Source organism: Rutidosis leptorrhynchoides, chromosome 10 (assembly GCF_046630445.1).
Source record: "Rutidosis leptorrhynchoides isolate AG116_Rl617_1_P2 chromosome 10, CSIRO_AGI_Rlap_v1, whole genome shotgun sequence".
Classification (NCBI taxonomy): domain Eukaryota; kingdom Viridiplantae; phylum Streptophyta; class Magnoliopsida; order Asterales; family Asteraceae; genus Rutidosis; species Rutidosis leptorrhynchoides.
Window position 1 is genome coordinate 266,279,894 of NC_092342.1, and position 23,275 is coordinate 266,303,168.

Genomic DNA, 23,275 nt, shown 5'->3' on the forward strand with positions numbered 1-23,275 from the left:
GTCAACCAAAAGGTTGGTGAGTTCATTAGTTTATCATAATCATTCATTTTTATCATTTTAATAGACCACAAGAATTTCATTTCCAGTTCTCATAAATATACGTCCCATGCATAGAGACAAAAATCATTCATATGGTGAACACCTGGTAACCGACATTAACAAGATGCATATAAGAATATCCCCTATCATTTCAGGAAATCCTTCGGACATGATAAAAACAACGTCGAAGTACTAAAGCATTCGGTACTTTGGATGAGGTTCGTTAGGCCCAATAGATCTATCTTTAGGATTCGCGTCAATTAGTAGACCGGTTTACTAATTCTTACGTTACCAAGCAAAAGGGGCATATTCGGCTTCGATCATTCACCCATATAATGTAGTTTCAATTACTTGTGTCTATTTCGTAAAATATTTATAAAAATTGCGCATGTATTGTCAGCCCAAAAATATAAAGGGTAAAAAGGCAAATGAAACTCACAATACTGTATTTTATAGTAGAAATACATATGTCGACATTGAACAATGCAGGGTTGGCCTTGGATTCACGAACCTATATCAGTTGCATATATATTAACACGTATCCCATTTAATCAACTAAGTTTACTTTTATTTTATAATGTATTAGAATTAGTATTTTTAAATATAATTATTCTTATAATAATTATATGATATATAATTTAATTAAAGTTTTATCAATATAAATAGTAATATATTAGTTAAAAACATATTAGTATGTAATATTAGTTGACTTGTAATATATTTTTATATAGATAATATTTGTTTGTTAAAAATAATAATTATAATAATACTAAAAATAATAATAATAATGATAATAATAATAATAAAAATGATAATACTTTTAATAATAATGATAATACTAATAATAAAATGATAAAAATGTTATATGTTAATAATGATAATAATAATAATAATAATAAAAGTGATAAAAATAATAGTAATAATAATAATGTTAGTAATGATAATAAAAATAATAATACTTATAATGATAATGAAAATGATAATTTTAATAAAAATACATTTGTTAATAATAATAATTCCGAAAATGATAATTTTAAGGATAATACTAATAATAATATTAATAATAATAATAATAGTAATAATAATAATAATAATAATAATAATAATAATAATAATAATAATAATAATAATAATAATAATAATAATAATAATAATAATAATAATAATAAGTAAAACTACCCCAAAGAGTTTTTCCAAAAAGAATGCCTCAGACGGGGCTCGAACTCAAAACCTCTCGATAAACACAAACACTCTAAACCATTGAACAGTTACTTAATTCTTGTAATAATTTGTACATTCAATTCTTTTATTGCTAGTCTGATTAATAACCTAACTTCGTAGCAGCCCGAATTAGTAACCCAGATTGTTAAACGTGGTCCAGTAACAGCCCTAAATCCTTGTGGCAGCTTCTATTGTTGATAAAAAAAAAAAAATACCCTGGCCTGGTTTCGAACCCACGACCTCTCGAATAAACAACCACCTTCTTAACCATTCGACCATAATTACTTTTCTGGTACTATAGCATCCTAAAATCTATAAAGCCCATTTTTTCCGTTTCAATCTTCTTTTTCTGTCTATACCTATCGTCATCAATCATCATCTACATCTTATCATTATCATAACTTCATACCATCATCATCATATTTATTTTATTATTCGTTTGATAAAGAAAAGTTATAGCAACGACTAGCAATGGCAGTTAGCCGATGGGTTTTCTGCTGACCCAACATCTTGGTACATATGAAGCCCAACTACAGCCCAACCTAAGTTTAAAGGAGCTCGTTTACGGATTTAATGCTCTTGACCTAAAATAACACATCAGTCTAACATCTAATTCAAGGATCATGGCCCAAATAAAAAATATGAAGAAGCCTTGTTATGATAAGAGTGTTACGTTTGTGTGAAGGAAGAGGTCCACATCCCAGTGGGTGCCTTTTAGTTGTCGTCCACTTGAAAGAAAAAAAAGGGAAAGAAATATATATATATATATATATATATATATATATATATATATATATATATATATATATATATATATATATATATATATATATAGCAATAGTGGTTCAAAGGGAAAAGGAACAGAAAGATACGCTGTAGCAGTGATGTTTGGTTTGTAGTTGCAGCTGCAAACAAATAAATATGCAAGTGATGGTGACTCTTAGTGATTCACGGCTGCAATGATCATAGTAACACAATGGCAGCATGATTCATAGTGAAAGAGAGAGAAGTAGCAGGTGACTTTACATCGAAGGAGTTGATAATGTTTTAGTTTGTTTTCGATCAGCCAACAGAAAATATGAGTAGTAGATGATGATGGTTTTGGTTTAGTACAAGAAATAATCAAATGGGTTTTGGTGATTAATAGGTGGTGTAAGGTAGTGGTGTGTTAAACAGAAACAGAAGTAAGTTGGAATTCGAATAGAAATAGAAACAAGGATAGCAGTTGTAGTAAACGGGTTTCATGGTGTTTTGTTGGAGGATTACAAATGAGATAAACGATAAGATTATGTAAGGTTCTGTAACAAGCACTAATCCTTTAATCGAAGCTAAATATTGCAAAGCGTGTTGCTGTAGCTCAAGATAATAAGTAACAAACGATAAGTTAAAAAAAGAGACTCGAAAACGGAGGATTCGAATTACTAATCGATCATCAAGACAGAAAGACAGATCAAGTTTTGAATGACAATAAAGAGCAAAAGGATTGTTGAAAGGATATCGATTCTGAATATGATGTTTTTAAAGAAGTATGAAACAAAGGTGGCGGTAGTCATAGTTGTTACCGATGGTTGTGGTGTAGATGACTTTGGTGATAGAAGTCGATGGTGAATAAGAGTGATAAATTCGGGTTGTGGTGGGGATTGAACAAGAGGAAGAAGTAGTATGTTTTTATGATACATGCATGGTGAAATCAGTTAAAAGTGGTGTTATGATACAGAACACATGGATGTCACAAATAATGAGTTGAACATCCCATATTCCTCAAATTATGCACATGAATATCTAACTGTATTTATTTAATCGGTGCATGAATATGTTCCCCTAAACTTATGTATAGTTATTGTTGTGGTAGTTATTCATCAAGTGGGAGGATTAGATAGAAAGAAAAAGTAATCAAGTAATATAATAATTAATATTAATAATAATATAATATAACATATCATGAATTGAAACACGGGTATGGTGGAACAAACAGTAAAGCCATCAGATGAATTGTATTTTTATGCCGACAGTTTTCACGGACGGTGTATCGCGCGAAAACAGTGGCGGATAAAGGTCTTCGAAAAATCCCATATTTTTAAATTAACTATATTTATTTATTTTGGTCATTATGGTATAAAATTCAATCATTAATTTGATAAATAAAAATTACATCAACTGTCCCTCTCATTTATGAGTGAAATATAAAAAGTGTTAAAATTAAATAATTAGATCCTAAATATACTTTTAATAAGCCTATAACTTATATAACTCATTTTTGGATCACCTTTTATTTTAAAATTACATAAGTTTGAATTTAACTTGCTTAATATCAATCGAAACATCAAACGAGTAGTAGAAGCATTTAATATTTATTTTTAATATACTTTATTTATATATAGAGATATATTTTAAATAATAATTATTATAATATCCTATCTTTATTTTATTAATTTTTAATAACAACAACATATAATACTTCAAATTATATTTTGAATTATTATTTATATATACATACACACATATCTATTTACAATTAATTGTTCATGAATCGTCGATAGCAGTCGGAGGTCAAATGAATTCATGTACTGTTCCAAAGTTTTCGAGACTCAATATTACAGGCTTTGCTTATCGTGTCGAAATCATATCAAGATTAAGTTTAAATTTGGTCGGAAATTTCCGGGTCGTCACACTCACCAACTCGTTGATCATCGAAAACCCATTTAACCACCCAATATCACCTCCATTAAACCAACATCATCACCATGATGAACAAGATTTCTGCGTCTGTTTTCTGTTGTGTTCGAATCACTTCACCACCATCTCTTTCTTCCTCTCTCTCATCATCTCTCTCTAAATTCTCACTTCTATTTTTCTGTTTCTACATCCATTCCAAACAACAGACAATACAGCTGCCTTACCGTTAAGTGTTGCTATTTTTCTATTTGGTTTTTTGTCGAGCACCACCTCAACAGCCGTCACCACTTTTTCCTTCTCGACAACCACCACCATCATCCGTCCATGGTACCAAACCATCACTGTACTGCTACTAGTAATTACTTCTGCTACAACCGCTGTTATTTCCTGTTTTAATAATGAAGATACACAATAAATATGATGAATTAAATTATGTGGCGTGCTCTTTTTTTTCTGTTGGTCGACCATCATAAAGTAGAAAACCCCACTTGATTAGGATAATGGGAGTGGATGTGAGAATGACAGCTCGATGATATGTTAAAAATATTCGTGGAGGTCTGATTACCTGCTTGATATTTTTTTTTCCTTCCCTGACGTCAATACATCCAACAACTGGATTAGACTCTTCGTTTGAACCTTGGGCCTGTTAACGGGCCATTGGTGAGCTGCCATTCCTTGTTGTTGGACCGATATGTTAGTTGGATCGAAATTGTATATATATCCATGATATAGAGGAAATAAGATGGTGTCACTACTACTCGATGTTTTACGGTTTTGGTTTCCTATCCCTGCTAGAAATACGATATTGATGAGGTGATAATACGATGATGATTAGTTAATGATAATTATCAGTTAATAATATTGATAATCATTGATGGCAAGATAATGATAATGATTACAATATGAAAACATGATGAATATCATGATGAATGATCATGATAATGTTACACCAAAATAATTTGAAGATGATAAAGATATAGTCATTAATGATGATGATTAAGATAGATTATGGTGATAATGAGGGTTAGATGATGAAGAAACAGAATACAGCCGGGTTAAAAGAATTTAATCCGAGAACTTAATCAGAAAGATACAAGTAGTTCAATGGTTTGAAGTGTTGTCTTGAACGAGAGGTCTCGGGTTCGAATCTTGGCAGTGGCATTTTTTTTTAAAAAGGAGGAGAGGAAGAAGAAATAGACAGATATATTAGGAAAATGATTCAGGCTATGATTAAAACAGAAATAGATGTGTAGCGTAATGGTTTAGGTTGTTATCGGGTTAGCAGGACGTCGCGGGTTCAAACCCGGACTTGGGCAATTTTTTTAAGAAATACTTCTTTGAGGTAGTTATCTAATTTAATTACTTTTATTATTATTATTCTTATCATTATTATCATTATAGTTATTAAAATAAATTTTAGTATTATTATTATTAGTAAAATCATTATTTTTATATAGTTATTATTATTAGTAGTATTATTATCATTAATATTATTATTACTTCTATTATTATTATTATTATTATTATTATTGTTATTATTAATATTAATATTAATATTAATATTATGATTACTACTTTTATATTAATAATATTATTATAACGAATAAATATTTTCTATATAAGTGTATATATTACAACTACCATAATATTAAATATAATTATATATATTAAGATTATTTATATAAATTTACATATAACCAGTTATTGATTTTAAATATAATAGTAAACTATATAAATATTAACTATTTTAAATATATACAAATTAAATATATAAGATATATAAATTAAGATAAAATATATGAATTTATTTGATTACAACTATATGTGTTAATATATATATATATATATATATATATATATATATATATATATATATATATATATATATATATATATATATATATATATATATAAATGATATAGGTTCGTGAATCCGAGGCCAACCCTGCATTGTTCAGTTTCGTCGTATGCATATTTTTACTACAAAATATCGTATCGTGAGTTTCATTTGCTCCCTTTTTAAATGCTTTTGCAATATATATTTTTAGGACTGAGAATACATGCGCTGCTTTTATAAATGTTTTACGAAATAGACACAAGTAATCGAAACTACATTCTATGGTTGGATTATCGAATCGAATATCACTCTTTTTAGCTTGGTAACTGATAGTGCTCCAAATGAACATATATTTAGGCACAATATCTTTCCAATATGTAAAGCTTTTAGTTACTATTGTTCTATTTTTATGTAATAATCGTTTAAATAAATAAGTGCGAAGACAAAAGAAGAAAACAACGATTTGAAGATGCAAACAACCAAAAAGCTCAAAAGTACAAAGTACAATCCAAGTGGTTCAAATTATTGATAAGAAATGTCTCAAAAGTTACAAGAGTACAAGATGCAAAACGCAAAGTACAAGATATTAAATCGTACGAAAGGACGTTCAAAAATCCGGAACCGAGACCTGAGCCAACTATCAACGCGCGACGCAACGGAGCTAAAATTACAAGTCAACTATGCACAAGAATATAATATAATATTTAAATAATTATATAAATTATTTATATATTATATATTATATTAAATAACGTCGACAAACTAGCAAACAAAAAATATGTGAGCTGGATCTGACGGCCATGCGATCGCAAGGGAAATAGGCATAAAACTCATACGAGTGCATGAGCCCATGCGAGTGCATGAGATTTGCACTAAAATCTCATGCGACCGCATGAGTTACTGTAGCAGGCCACATTCTATAAATTCGCCAGTTTTCTGCGAGTAAAAACGTTTCTTTTTCTATTTTCTTTCTCTTATCTCTCAATTTATATTTATTTTTATATTTTAATTATAATTTTAATTTAAATTAATAATAATTGGGTTATTGTAAGAAATGTTTTACGGGTTTTAAAGTCGGAACTCTGTCCGGGTAACGCTACGCGATAAATAATCACTGTAAGCTATGTTCTTCCTTTTTAAATTAATGTCTCATAACTAAGTTATTATTATGCTTATTTGAGCCGAAGTAATCGTGATGTTGGACTAAAATATTAAGACGGGGTTATTGGATTTTGTACCATAATTAAGGTTTGGACAAAAGACCGACACTTGTGGACATTGGACTATTGACTATTAATAGGTAAGGGGTATTGTCTAATCGAATGACAACTCATTAGAATCTGTCGAACCTATCTTCAAATTAGTTAATCTAATAATTATTAAAATGATTATGTATGTTCTATTTAGTGACGTTTATACGACATCTTTTACGATCATTTAATTAATTATTCGGGTTGGGTAATTGATTATTCATTCTGATTAAGTGGGTAAATTAATATTCATATCACATTAAAATAGGGGTGGATTACATACAAGGATAATTGGTGTAATTGTTAACAAAGTTTTAAAACCTTAGATTACACGCACTCGATAACCTGGTGTAATTATTAACAAAGTATTAAAATCTTGTTACAGTTCGAATCCCTAATTAGTTGGAATATTTGACATTGGGAATAAGGTTAATTTGACGAGCATTTTATAATTATGACCGATGGACTATTATGGACAAAAACCAGATAGGTATCAAATAAATCAGGACAAAGGACAATTAACCCGGGTAACAATTAATTAAAATCAAAACGTCAAACATCATGATTACGGAAGTTTAAATAAACATAATACTTTTATTTCATATTTCATTGTACCTTTATTTACTGTCATTTTAATTACTGCAGTTTACTTTATCGCAATTTAAATTCTGTCATTTATATTATCGTCATTTATCTTTACGCTTAAAATATAAATCGACAAACCGGTCATTAAACGGTAAAATCCCCCTTTTATAATAATATTACTATATATAATTATATATATTTTATATAAATATAGTTGTTAAAAATATAGCGTTAAACTCAGCTAGTTCCCTGTGGAATGAACCGGACTTACTAAAAACTACACTACTCTACGATTAGGCACACTGCCTATAAGTGTTGTAGCAAGGTTTAAGTATATCCCATCTATATAAATAAATAAAACTTATGTAAATTGTATCGTATTTCGTAATAAAAATAATAGTATTTCGTATACACCTCGCATAACATCAGTAACCTAAGAATTAGGGAACAGACACCCTAATTGACACGAATCTTAAAGGTAGATCTACGTGCACTAACTCCCCCCATACTGGAAATTGGTATGCTTTAGTACTTTGAGTTTATATTATACAGATGGATTTCTGTTTTGGGGATATTCTATATGCATGATATTAATGTCGGTTACCAGGTGTTCAATCCATATGAATGATTTTTTAAACACTTGCGAGTATATGATTATTGAATAAAGGAAATCTTGTGGTCTATTAAAATTATGGAAATGATTGATTATGATAAACCTATGAACTCACCAACCTTTTGGTTGACACTTGAAAGCATGTTTATTCATAGATATGAAAGAAAACTTCCACTGTGCATTTGCTCATTTTAAAGATATTACTTGGAGTCATTCATGACATATTTCAAAAGACGTTGCATTCGAGTCGTTGAGTTCATCAAGATTATTATTAAGTCAATTATAGTTGGACATATTATGAAATGGTATATGCATGCCGTCAACTTTTGATGAAATGAAAGTTTGTCTTTAAAAAACGAGTGCAATGTTTGTAAAATGTATCATATAGAGGTCAAGTACCTCGAGATGTAACCAAATGTAATGTATTCGTCTAGTTGAATTAGGATGGGTCGTTAAAGTTGGTATCAGAGCGGTGGTCTTAGTAAACCAGGTCTTGCATTAGTGTGTCTAACTGATAGTTGTTTAGATGCATTAGTGGGTCTGGAATTCGACCGTATCTGCATGTCAAAAGTTTTGCTTATCATTTCTAGTCGGAAATCATCTATTTACCATCCTTAGAAAATTACCTCCTTATCATTCTTAGTCTAGACACGTTTTACTACATTGACTGCATGAATAGTGTATAGACAAAATTCATATCTTAGCGTATCTGTTAATTCTCATCTTAGCATATGTACTATAAACTTTCCCTGACAGCTTCCGTAGATTCCTCCGTATCTGTTAATTCGGGCCTGGTACTGTAGCAGCCCAAGACCTGGCCTGGTATCTGAAGCCATGTGATCGCATGGCCCAGCCACATAAAACTCATGCGATCGCATGAGGCTGTCTGACAGGTCTGATCCCAGCAATTATTACGCAGTAGGGTTTTATTATTAATTATATTTATTAATTAACCCTAATTAGGTTTTAATCAATTAATTAGTTTTTAAATTTAGTTTTAATTTATATTTAGTAATATTAAGTTTTAATATTATTATTAATTATATAAATTAATACTTTTATAAAATAAATATAAAAATAATATTTTTATAAAAATAAGTAATTTATCACTTTTTATATCTTTTTATATTTCGTATCTTTTTAATCGTTTATTCGTAAATTGTATATTTATCGTTCATAATTAGTTTAAGCTATTGTTTTTGCCGTAGTTATTTTTATTTCTAGATTTTTAGGCCTTGCCGTAAAATCCCTTAAGTGCTTTTTCTTTAGACTAAGATTTAGGTGCTTTAGAATTTTGCGACGCCGTTTTAAATTTTAGTGCCTATTAAGTTATTGCCATTTTGGATATAGAATTTGTAACGACCTTGGATTTTCCAACGTTTATTTTATTAATAATTGTTGTTATTAATACTTGTGATTTAACGAATGTATGTTATTACATTTACTTGATGCCATGATTAACCGTACTTGACTTTAATTGCCCAAAATGTCTTTGTGACACACGAAACTTACACGAATAATATTTTCAAGTATTATTTACATTCATGATTAAGTTTTATTAATCATTTTAATTAACTAAAGTTATTAGTTAATTACTTGGGCCTTTATTAGTGTTAATGGACTTTTACTTGGATTATTTTGTTAATTAATACATACTTGGGCTTTATGATCAAACATGGGCTTATAAAGCCCACCCTACTTCTTTCATGGACTCTTTAGCCCAACACCACACATGTAAGTATCACTTTAGAACTTGACTAGTTAGTTTTGTGCACAAAGAATCTAGTTACTCCATAATCCCCATGAAGCTACCTCTTGTAACCACCTTTTAAGACTTTACTTGCAAATAACTAGTGAACAAACTCCTCCTCCAATCCCCACTTGGAAACCGTCGATTTTGGGCAAGCATAAGGGGGTTTGTTTCTCAAATTTTCATTACATCTTACTTCCATTCACTCACTCTCAAAACACACACATACTTTCTCTCAAACATTTTCTTCCTTTTTCTCTCATTTTGTAAGTAACATGAACAAATACTTCTCTTCTTTTTCCTTTGTAAAAACCGATTTCTACATGAACATCATCATCATTCTTTTGTTTATTGCTACTAGTCTTTGATTATGATTTACTTATTTGTTGTTGTAGTTACTACTTCTAGTTAATTAAGAATCAAACTCCTTAGTTTGATTCTTCATATCAACTTGTTCTTACAAGGCATACAAGAACATAAACTTACTAGTTTATGATTCTACCTTTATAGTTTTAAAGATTGTAAGTTCATGGTTGTAAAAATCATTACTTGTAAGTCATGTTTGTAAACTTAAAGTTTACATTCTTAAAGATCAAACTTTGGTTTGAATCTTTAAAGTATGAACAACCCATGAACTAGTTACTTGTTTACTTATCTTATTTACTTCATTTACTTGCACTTTAATTTCATGATTTATGCTCTTGTTGATCAAGTGTTACTAGTTAACATTGATCTCATTAATCTTGAACTAAAAGTTAACTTTAAAAGTTCAAGAACATGTAAGTAAGTTTTCTTTAATTATAACTTTGTACACTTATGTTAGATCTAGACTTTTGAGTCTTGGATCTTCAAGATCTAACTAAGAACTATGTTCTACAACTTAAAGATCTTGATTTCATAAGCTCACTTTCAAGTTTGTAACTTATTATTAGTTTTAAAGTTCATGTATGTGTTAGATCTAAGACTTTGATGTAACTTTGGTTCATCAAAACACTTGCAACACTTAAGTGAGTTGTGCTTCATGTCTTAGACTTACACTTGGGTTATGATGGTCAAACCTTGGTGAAAATGATGCAAACAAATCAATGAGTTGTACACTTGAAGCTATACGCATCAAGGATGAGAACCATGATAAGCATCGAGCACCAAGAACCACCGGAACCTACTGACCCTACTGTTCTTCTGTTTCTGTGTCTGAACCGTACGACCTGGGCTACTATAATTATGATTTTCAGATAGCTCTGTTCGATTAGATAACTTTTCATATAGGACTCGTCTTAATCCGAGTTACGGTTTAGGATTTATGGCCCTCCGATCGTCACTATGTCCATTTAACGTTGTGCTGAAAATTCTGACCTACTCGCACTTAGACCGTCGCCACGGTCAAACGAAGACGAGTTTGCTTCTGTAATTTTTATCACAACTAAAGAACTCATATACGGAGCCATGGCCACTGGTCTTACCTTATTTCAATAGGTATAGAGGCCGTGGTGACTGACCGAACTCATCCTTTATTTTAAACTCTTTTCATGAACGAAACTTACTTTACACCTCTTGTTTGATGATGAATGATGATGACCCTTAAGACCTTATTTATATACTTTTAAACCTATTCAGACTATTTACTGACTTAGTACTATTTGACTTAGGTTGAGGACCCGTTTGGACAACCTTCATTACTTGCTTACTTTCCGAGTCATACTTTACCGCTACTTTATCATTGTGAGTTATAGCATTCCCTTTTTTACTTTAACTTATTTTGGGAACTGAGAATACATGAGGATTTATGTTTTACATACTAGGCACGAGTACTTAAACTTATATATGTGTGGGTTATATAACGGCAGAAACATTCCCTTAGCTCGGTAACGTTTAGTCATTGGTTTTTGAACCGGTGAACGCGAATCTTAGATATGGATCCATAGGGTTTGACATCCCCACTCGGGCTAGTAGCGCTAGTATTTAACGAGTGTTTAATACTTCATAATCATACGCACTTTCCAAGTGTACTTTCAGGGGGTATAAACGTTAAGTTAGTTACCAAGTGCCCACGATTAACATATACTTTATCATACTGATTTGAAACGCTCTTTGTAGCACTGAAATCTCGTGGCGTACCTTACATACTGTTATACTTAAACTATAGCTCACCAACCTTTGTGTTGACGTTTTTAAGCATGTTTTTCTCAGGTGCTTAAGGTTGCTTCCGCTGTGTACTAGTCTTGCCGTAGACACCCGCTGCTCTAGTGTTATCACCGCATGAACTGTTTATCTTGCATTCAAACTTTAATACATTTGAAACTATGTTTTGTAACGACCTAAGGGTCACATACATTTATTCATGCTTGCTATTTGTAGAAGCATACTGTTGGTGTAAAACTTTTGATGTCGATTATGACATCACCTTTTTATCGTGAATGCAACTTCTTTTATTGCAGCATATAGTACTTAACCTTGTAATGATCCTGTTGTTGATGATTCATACACGATGGTTTTGTACAGGGCATCAGATTTGGTATCAGAGCATTGGTTGTAGGGAATTAGGTTGCATTAGTGAGTCTAAGACAGACCCGAGTAGGATTCACTAATAGGACTAATCTACAACTTGCTAGTTTACTTGTTTCTGCTGAACTTACTGCATGCTGCTGCTTACTTTTACTGCTATATGTCGTATGCTACTACATGATTTCACTACTGCATGATATTACTTGCTTTCGATTGCATGCTACTTTCATACGATTCGTTATTATTGCCATGCTACTTATTGTTATACATGATTTAAACTGTTGGCCTAATACGTGCTTGCTTTATGACTTACTGACATGGAAAAATTTATTTTTCCTTGTTCAGATGTCGGATATTCCACCTGCTATCGTTTTGGGCAGTTCAGACTCGTCAGCCACCCCACCTGCTGCTGCTGCCGACACACCGATCCCGCTACCCACGAGTGACCCCGGCGCTTCATCTTCCAGGACTAGCAGCCAGGCGCCTGCCCCAGTGGTTACTTTTAGCGGAGCCCAGGACCCTTCGGAGATTCCAGCTCCATCTACCCCCGGACCCTCAAGATCACAGCCCCGCTCCGGTGAGATTGTGATTCCCGCGGAGTTCGGGGAAGGTCCATTCCGTAACCGGTATCGCCATTGGTGTCGACGTGCCCCTGATGGACGTCTCATTTCGATCGAACCCGCTAGGTACAGACAAATGATGGCCGTTCAAGGACGGCCAGTTCAGCCACCCGTACAGCCACCACATGATTCGGACGACCCGTCATCCACTGATGCTTCATCCGACGACACCTCCTCAGACGACTCCAGTGATGATGAGGACCCTGCTGATGTACCAATACAGGCACCCTCTACCCCGCCGAAGAAGCGGTACCGTTTTGATGGCACCGTCATTCCAGGGGTGAATGGGGGTCGTGCTTTCACTGACGCATTTGGTCGGCGTCGTAGGGTTACTGCTCGAAAGCGGCTTGTGTCGTACCCTGCTGACCCACAAGTGCGTAAGGCACCCCGTTACATACTGACTATTTCTGGAGCCGGAATATCTGCACCCCGTTATGTAATGTCTGCACCACCCGCTCCACCGGCACCACCCGCACCACCGGCACCACCTGCACCGCCGGCACCACCTTCCCCACCATCTCCCACTGTCGAGGAATTGACAAGGGAGGTGGAGATCCTCCGAGCTCGAGTTGCTGAGCTAGAGGACCAGATGGCCCATGTTATGGACATCGTACACCCACCACCACCGTAGGACTTTTGTATTTAGATTTCATTATGTAATCTAGTTGTAGTTTTATGTTTCACTTATGTATTGTACGAACTTATTCTGATGTATGAAACTTATTATTATTAATGAATGGAACTTTGCGTTATTTAATTCTTGCACGATGTTCTATTTACATTACTGTACGATGATTCTGTGGTATTTGTACCTAGATGCGTTACTTAATAAACATGTGATATGTTGATTCCATGTTGGTTGTTGTATACTGTATTATTATATATTGAATGCTGGATTTTGACTTGAGTCAAAATTTTTGTTTAGAACACCATGGCTAACGATCGATCCACACCTACGGCTGCTCAAATTGAAGAGATGATCCAAGAACGTGTAGCCGCAGCCATTGCGGAAATGCAACCCCAAGCTCCACCGCCACCGCCACCACCACCGGTTATTCAACCCATTCGAAATGGGTGTACTTACAAGGAATTCCAGAGCTGTAAACCACATAACTTTAGCGGCACTGAGGGACCGGTTAGTCTCACTAGATGGTTCGAAAAGCTAGAATCAGTATTCTGAGTTAGCAACTGTTCGGAGGACAACAAAACCAAATTTGCTTCTTGCACGCTGTCTGACGGCGCGCTCACGTGGTGGAACACAATGGCACAGGCACAAGGCATTGATGAGGCGTTTGCTACGCCATGGGAAGAATTTAAGTGTGCCATGATTGAGGAGTATTGTCCGAGAACCGAGATACAAAAGATGGAGATGGAATTCATGCAGTTAAAGGCCGTTGGGAACGACCTTGATGGTTACAACAGGAGATTTTTGGAATTAACCCTGATGTGTCCGACAATGGTCACTCTGGAATTCAAGCGAATGGAAAGGTACTTCTGGGGACTCCCTAAGAGCACTAAGGGAAACGTCACCTCGTCCAAGCCACCAAATGTTCCCGAAGCGATGCGCATGGCGCATACTTTAATGAATCAAATAACCATCGATGAACCGGAGAAAACTAAGTCTGAAGTGGGTACTAGTGAGAAGCACAAATGGGATAACCACAACAACAACAACAACAACAACAGGGGAAGGAACTATGATCAAAACCCGGCGAAACGACATGAGGGTTTCAGAGGAAACAACAACGGTGGAAACCTCAACCCCAACAACAACACCAACTCCAACCCGAACTATAAGGGAACCTTACCACAATGCAAGAGGTGTTACAAACACCACACTGGGTATTGCAATGTTGTCTGCGAGAAATGCCAATGGTCTGGGCATATCGAAAAGGACTGCAAGGTCACCACTTTGAATGGGAAGCCGAACACCAATGGACCGAAAAAGTGCTACGAATGCGGACAGACGGGCCATTTCAGAAATGCGTGTCCAAACAAGCGAAAAGATGGCGGACCACCCCGTGGGTGAGCTTTTAATGTTAATGCAAGGGATGCACGCGATAACCCCGACTTGGTGACAGGTATATTCACAATCAACAATCTTTTAGCTTCTGTCTTGTTTGATACTGGTGCGGATAGAAGTTATGTATGTAGACATTTTTACGATAAGAATAATTGGTCATTAGTCCCATTAAAAGAGAGTATGCTTGTCGAGGTCGCCAATGGAAAACTTGAAAAAGTTGACCATATTAGTCGAGGAGCTATTATCAACATAGCTGGTGCAGATTTCGAAATTGACTTAATACCCATTAAATTGGGAAGTTTTGACGTGATCGTCGGTATGGATTGGTTAAGCAAGATAAGGGCCGATATTATCTGTGGAGATAAAGCTCTTCGTATACCGCAAGGAGACGGTGAGCCACTGATCATCTACGGAGAGAGGTGTACCTCGAAGCTGAACCTCATTAGTTGCGTGAAAGCGCAAAAGATTATGAAGAAGGGATGCCTTGCTGTCCTAGCGCATGTGAAAACGGTAGAAACTGAGGTGAAGAGCGTGAACGACGTTCGAATTGTGAACAAATTTTCCGATGTTTTCCCTGAAGAATTGCCTGGATTACCGCCGCCGAGAGCAGTAGAGTTTCAATATGATTTAGTGCCAGGAGCTGCACCTGTAGCTCGCCCACCTTATAGACTCGCACCTTCCGAGATGCAAGAATTACAGAGTCAACTACAAGAGCTGTTAGACCGTGGATTTATCCAACCAAGTTTCTCGCCTTGGGGCGCACCTGTGTTGTTTATGAAGAAGAAGGATGGATCCTTCCGTATGTGTATCGACTACCGTGAACTCAACAAATTGACTATCAAGAATCGGTATCCTCTTCCCAGAATTAACGATCTTTTTGACCAACTACAAGGATCGAGTGTCTACTCAAAGATCGATTTGCGATCCGGTTATCACCAGTTGAGGGTGAAGGAAAGTGACGTGATGAAAACTGCATTCAGGACCCGTTATGGTCATTATGAGTTTCTCGTGATGCCATTCGGTTTGATAAATGCACCTGCCGTGTTCATGGACCTCATGAATCATGTCTGCAAGCCGTACTTGGATAAGTTTATTATCGTCTTCATAGATGATATCCTCCTCTACTCTAAGAGCGAAGAAGAGCATGAGCAACACCTCTGACTAGTACTTGAACTCTTGAGACAAGAGCAACTTTACGCCAAATTCTTCAAGTGTGAATTTTGGTTGAAGGAAGTCCAGTTTCTGGGTCATGTTGTGAGCGACCAGGGTATCAAAGTTGACCCTGTCAAGATTGAAGCTATCAGCAAGTGGGAAACCCCCACTACTCCGACGCATATCCGCCAATTCCTAGGTCTCGCCGGTTACTACCGAAGGTTTATTGAAGGATTTTCTCTGATTGCGCGTCCTTTGACTGCGCTAACTCACAAGGGCAAGAAGTACATTTGGGAACCCGCACATGAATCAGCATTTCAAACTTTGAAGAAGAAGTTAACCTCCGCACCTATCCTATCACTTCCTGAGGGTAGTGACGACTTTGTTGTTTATTACGATGCTTTGAAAAGTGATTTTGGTTGTGTACTAATGCAACGATCAAAGGTTATCGCTTATGCCTCCCGACAACTGAAGATTCACGAGCGGAACTACACTACGCATGATCTTGAACTTGGAGCCATTGTCTTTGCACTCAAATTGTGGAGACACTATTTGTATGGAACTAAGAGTACTATCTTCACCGATCACAAGAGTCTCCAGAACATCTTTGATCAGAAGCAACTGAATATGAGACAGCGTCGATGGATCGAGATGCTCAACGACTACGATTGTGAGCTTCGTTATCATCCTGGAAAGGCCAATGTTGTAGCTGACGCTTTAAGCCGAAAGGAGAGGACGGCACCTCTTCGTGTTAGGGTTCTGAACATCACCATCCATTTGAACCTCAACAGTCAGATCTGAGTAGCCCAAGATGAGGCTCTCAAGAAGGAGAATATAACTCATGAACATTTGAACATACTTGTCTCTTGATTCGAGGTTAGGGAGTCTGGACTCCGATGTTATGCAGGAAGAATTTGGGTACCTTGTTATGGAGATCTACGGAACCTTATACTTGATGAAGCACACAAATCGATATATTCAATTCATCCTGGAGCGGGCAAAATGTACCACGACCTTAAAGAACAGTATTGGTGGCCGAATCTTAAGAAGGACGTTGCGACTTATGTTGGTAAGTGTTTGACTTGCTCGAAGGTTAAAGCCGAGCATCAAAGACCCTCTGGATTACTTCAACAGCTGAAGATCCCACAATGGAAGTGGGAAAGGATCACAATGGATTTTATCACCAAGCTGCCGAAGACGGTGGGCGGATACGATACCATCTGGGTCATCGTTGATCGTCTTACCAAATCTACACACGTTCTAGCGATGAAGGAAATGGATACAATGGAGAGACTTGCTCAACTATACATCAAGGAGTTATATCTCGTCATGGTGTACCTTTATCGATCATCTCAGATCGTGATCCCCGTTTTGCTTCTAGATTTTGGTGTTCTTTACAAGAAGCCATGGGAACCCGTCTCGACATGACTACTGCTTATCACCCACAGACTGACGGGCAAAGTGAACGAATGATTTAGACCTTGGAAGACATGTTGCCTGCATGTGTCATCGATTTCGGAAAGGCCTAGGAAAGGCATTTGCCACTCGCCGAATTTTCTTACAACAACAGTTATCACTCGAGCATTAATGCTGCACCTTTTGAAGCATTGTATGGCCGTAAGTGCCGATCTCCTATTTTTTGGGCCGAAGTAGGCGAAAAGCAAATCACCGGACCCGAGGTAGTCCATGAAACGACGGAGAAGATTGCTCAGATTCAAGCTAGACTTAAGACTGCCCGCGATCGTCAAAAGAGTTATGCCGATCTTAAAAGTAAAGACTTTGAATTCAACGTTGGCGACCGGGTAATGTTGAAGGTTGCACCTTGAAAAGGTGTGATTCGCTTTGAAAAACGTGGAAAGTTGAACCCACGATACATTGGTCCTTTCGAAATCTTGGAACGTGTTGGACCCGTTGCTTACCGTTTGGATCTACCAGCATAATTGAGCTCAGTTCATCCTACCTTCCACGTGTCAAACTTGAAGAAGTGTCTTGCTGCACCTGAACGTATCATACCACTTGAGGAACTTACGATTGACGACAAACTCCACTTTGTGGAAGAACCAGTTGAGATTATGGATCGTGAAATCAAAACTTTGAAATGCAACAAGATTCTGATCGTTCGAGTATGATGGAATGCCAAACGAGGACCTGAGTTTACCTGGGAGCGAGAGGATCAAATGATGCAGAAGTATCCTCACCTTTTCCCGACTCCTCCATCTACCTCAGCTTAAATTTCAGGACAAAATTTTCTTTAACAGGTGGGTAATGTAACGACCTTGGATTTTCCAACGTTTATTTTATTAATAATTGTTGTTATTAATACTTGTGATTTAACGAATGTATGTTATTACATTTACTTGATGCCATGATTAACCGTACTTGACTTTAATTGCCCGAAACGTCTTTGTGACACACGAAACTTACGCGAATAATATTTTCAAGTATTATTCACATTAATGATTAAGTTTTATTAATCATTTTAATTAACTAAAGTTATTAGTTAATTACTTGGGCCTTTATTAGTGTTAATGGACTTTTACTTGGATTATTTTGTTAATTAATACATACTTGGGCTTTATGATCAAACATGGGCTTATAAAGCCCACCCTACTTCTTTCATGGACTCTTTAGCCCAACACCACACATGTAAGTATCACTTTAGAACTTGACTAGTTAGTTTTGTGCACAAAGAATCTAGTTACTCCATAATCCCCATGAAGCTACCTCTTGTAACCACCTTTTAAGACTTTACTTGCAAATAACTAGTGAACAAACTCCTCCTCCAATCCCCACTTGGAAACCGTCGGTTTTGGGCAAGCATAAGGGGGTTTGTTTTTCAAATTTTCATTACATCTTACTTCCATTCACTCACTCTCAAAACACACACATACTTTCTCTCAAACATTTTCTTCCTTTTTCTCTCATTTTGTAAGTAACATGAACAAATACTTCTCTTCTTTTTCCTTTGTAAAAACCGATTTCTACATGAACATCATCATCATTCTTTTGTTTATTGCTACTAGTCTTTGATTATGATTTACTTATTTGTTGTTGTAGTTACTACTTCTAGTTAATTAAGAATCAAACTCCTTAGTTTGATTCTTCATATCAACTTGTTCTTACAAGGCATACAAGAACATAAACATACTAGTTTATGATTCTACCTTTATAGTTTTAAAGATTGTAAGTTCATGGTTGTAAAAATAATTACTTGTAAGTCATGTTTGTAAACTTAAAGTTTACATTCTTAAAGATCAAACTTTGGTTTGAATCTTTAAAGTATGAACAACCCATGAACTAGTTACTTGTTTACTTAGCTTATTTACTTCATTTACTTGCACTTTAATTTCATGATTTATGTTCTTGTTGGTCAAGTGTTGCTAGTTAACATTGATCTCATTAATCTTGAACTCAAGAACATGTAAGTAAGTTTTCTTTAATTATAACTTTGTACATTTATGCTAGATCTAGACTTTTGAGTCTTGGATCTTCAAGATCTAACTAAGAACTATGTTCTACAACTTAAAGATCTTGATTTCATAAGCTCACTTTCAAGTTTGTAACTTATTATTAGTTTTAAAGTTCATGTATGTGTTAGATCTAAGACTTTGATGTAACTTTGGTTCATCAAAACACTTACAACACTTAAGTGAGTTGTGCTTCATATCTTAGACTTACACTTAGGTTATGATGGTTAAACCTTGGTGAAAATGATGCAAACACATCAACGAGTTGTACACTTGAAGCTATACGCATCAAGGATGAGAACCATGATAAGCATCGAACACCAAGAACCACCGGAACCTACTGACCCTACTGTTCTTCTATTTCTGTGTCTGGCCCGTACGACCTGGGCTACTGTAATTATGATTTTCAGATATCTCTGTTCTAGTAGATAATTTTCATATAGGACTCGTCTTAATCCGAGTTACGGTTTAGGATTTATGGCCCTCCGATCGTCACTATGTCCATTTAACGTTGTGCTGAAAATTCTGACCTACTCGCACTTAGACCGTCGCCACGGTCAAACGAAGACGAGTTTGCTTTTGTAATTTTTACCACAACTAAAGGACTCATATATGGAGCAATGGCCACTAGTCTCACCTTATTTCAATAGGTATAGAGGCCGTGGTGACTGACCAAACTCAGACTTTGTTTTAAACTCTTTTCATGAACGAAACTTACTTTACACCTCTTGTTTGATGATGAATGATGATGACCCTTAAGACCTTATTTACATACTTTTAAAACTATTCGGACGATTTACCGACTTAGTACTATTTGACTTAGGTTGAGGACCCGTTTGGACAACCTTCATTACTTGCTTACTTTCCGAGTCATACTTTACCGCTACTTTATCATTGTGAGTTATAGCATTCCCTTTTCACTTTAACTTATTTTGGGAACTGAGAATACATGCGGATTTATGTTTTACATACTAGGCATGAGTACTTAAACTTATATATGTGTGGGTTATACAACGGCAGAAACATTCCCTTTAGCTCGGTAACATTTAGTCATTGGTTTTTGAACCGGTGAACGCGAATCTTAGATATGGATCCATAGGGTTTGACATCCCCACTCGGGCTAGTAGCGCTAGCATTTAACGAGTGTTTAATACTTCGTAATCATACTCACTTTCCAAGTGTACTTTCAGGGGGTATAAACGTTAAGTTAGTTACCAAGTGCCCACGGTTAACATATACTTTATCATACTGATTTGAAACGCTCTTTGTAGCACTGAAATCTCGTGGCCTACCTTACATACTGTTATACTTAAACTATAGCTCACCAAACTTTGTGTTGATGTTTTTAAGCATGTTTTTCTCAGGTGCTTAAGGTTGCTTCCGCTGTGTACTAGTCTTGCCGTAAACACCCGCTGCTCTAGTGTTATCACTGCATGAACTGTTTATCTTGCATTCAAACTTTAATACATTTGAAACTATGTTTTGTAACGACCTAAGGGTCACATACATTTATTCATACTTGCTATTTGTAGAAGCATACTGTTGGTGTAAAACTTTTGATGTCGATTATGACGTCACCTTTTTATCGTGAATGCAACTTCTTTTATTGCAGCATATAGTACTTAACCTTGTAATGATCCTGTTGTTGATGATTCGTACACGATAGTTTTGTACGGGGCATCACAGAATTCCCTTTAAGCTTTAATACCTTTAGATGTAAGTTTTAATTTTTAGTTTTTAGAATTCTAAGTTTCGACGCTTATTTTCTTATTTTTATTTTTCGACATTTATTTTTCGACGTTTTTCGACGCGCTCTTTTTCTTTCTTATTTCTCGACGCTCTAGTTTTTAGGACATAGAATTTTCTATTTCTTCTCTAAAAATTCAAAATGAAAAATTATTTTAAGTGGTTAAATTGATAGACATCCAAAATTTTCTGGTTCGTAGTAATATTTGGATTTGTTAGTGGCAAGGTGTGGGCTTCCGATTTAAAGGGTCCTAGCTACCTGCTGCATCTATTGGCTATTCGAAACGTGGGCAAAATCAGGAAAGTCTATTAATTTGATAACTTATATAATTTTTATCTTTTATAACTAATAGGATATTCAGTGTATGCACTGAGCAAAACGTTCATCACCTTTTATACGTTCACCACCTGTAAATCGATCAAGACATCTAGAAAATATTTTCGCCGTTGATTTTTCTTTAGAATCGTCATCTAGTCGACCAAGTACTTTAATTAAAATTTTTGATAATCCATTTTTTGAACCTGACCTCACAATTGAGAATCCGGAGGATATTCAGGGACAATTCAGAGATTCTGAACCACTAATCATTCCTCCTGAACCACAAATTACTCATTCAGAGATTGTCGAGGAAGAAACCATCAAGTCAGAATCCTCTAGTGATTCAGATTCAACAAATTCAATTATGGAAGTAACAGAACCTCTAAGTATGGAAGATCGAATGAGAGCCACACGCACTGGCCAAGGACACGCCATTATTAAGCCAGATATTAATGCGCCGGATTATGAAATCAAAGGACAAATCCTACACATGGTAACTAATCAATGCCAATATAGTGGTGCGCTAAAGGAAGATCCAAACGAACATCTGCGTACCTTTAATAGGATCTGTACTCTATTCAAAATTAGAGAAGTGGAGGATGAACAGATCTATCTCATGTTATTTCCCCGGACTTTAAAGGAAGAAGCCAAAGATTGGTTAGAATCGTTACCTGAAGGGGCGATTGATACATAGGATGTTTTAGTTGAAAATTTTCTTAAACAATTCTTTCCGGCATCTAAAGCTGTGAGACTTCAAGGAGAAATTGTTACGTTCACACAAAAGCCAAATGAAACTTTATATGAAGCGTGGACAAGATTCGAAAAGTTGTTGAGAGGATGTCCTCAACATGGTTTAGACACTTATCAAATAGTACAAATATTCTTCCAAGGATGCGATAATACTACACGAAAAGACATCGACATAGCAGCTGGTGGTTCCATTATGAAGAAAACCGCAACTGAAGCTCACAAAATTAATGATAACACAGCTTCCCACTCACATGAGTGGCACCAGGAAAAAGATATCTTTCGTTCATCTAAAGTGGCTAGAGCCGATTCTAGCCATGACTTTGATTCCGTTTCCGCAAAAATAGATGCTTTCGAGAGATGAATGGAAAAGATGACTAAAGATATTCACGTAATACGAATCAGTTACGAGCAATGCGGTGGACCACACTTAACAAAAGATTGTCACATTGAACAAACGATGGAACAACGTGAGAATGTTTCCTACATGAACCAAAGGCCGGGAAATAATTATCAGAATAATTATCAACTGCCAAGGCCAAACTTCAATCGAAATCAAAACATTCTTTACAATCCAAATGGACCTAACAATAACTCATACAACCAACAAGGTCTAAATAACCAACCAACCCAAAACAACACTTTCAATCAACAAAGACCTAGCTTGTATAAACCACCACAACAAACCGAAGAGAAAAAGCCAAATATGGAAGAAATGATGGCAC

At 35.4% G+C, this 23,275-nt stretch overlaps 1 non-coding gene across 1 annotated transcript; it reads right to left on the reverse strand.

Moving 5' to 3' along the window:
* Window positions 1-22,551: 22,551 nt before the first annotated feature.
* On the reverse strand, window positions 22,552-22,658 carry LOC139873864 (small nucleolar RNA R71). The gene has a single exon (XR_011767577.1). It is a non-coding gene; the product is annotated as a small nucleolar RNA R71 (small nucleolar RNA).
* Window positions 22,659-23,275: the final 617 nt, after the last annotated feature.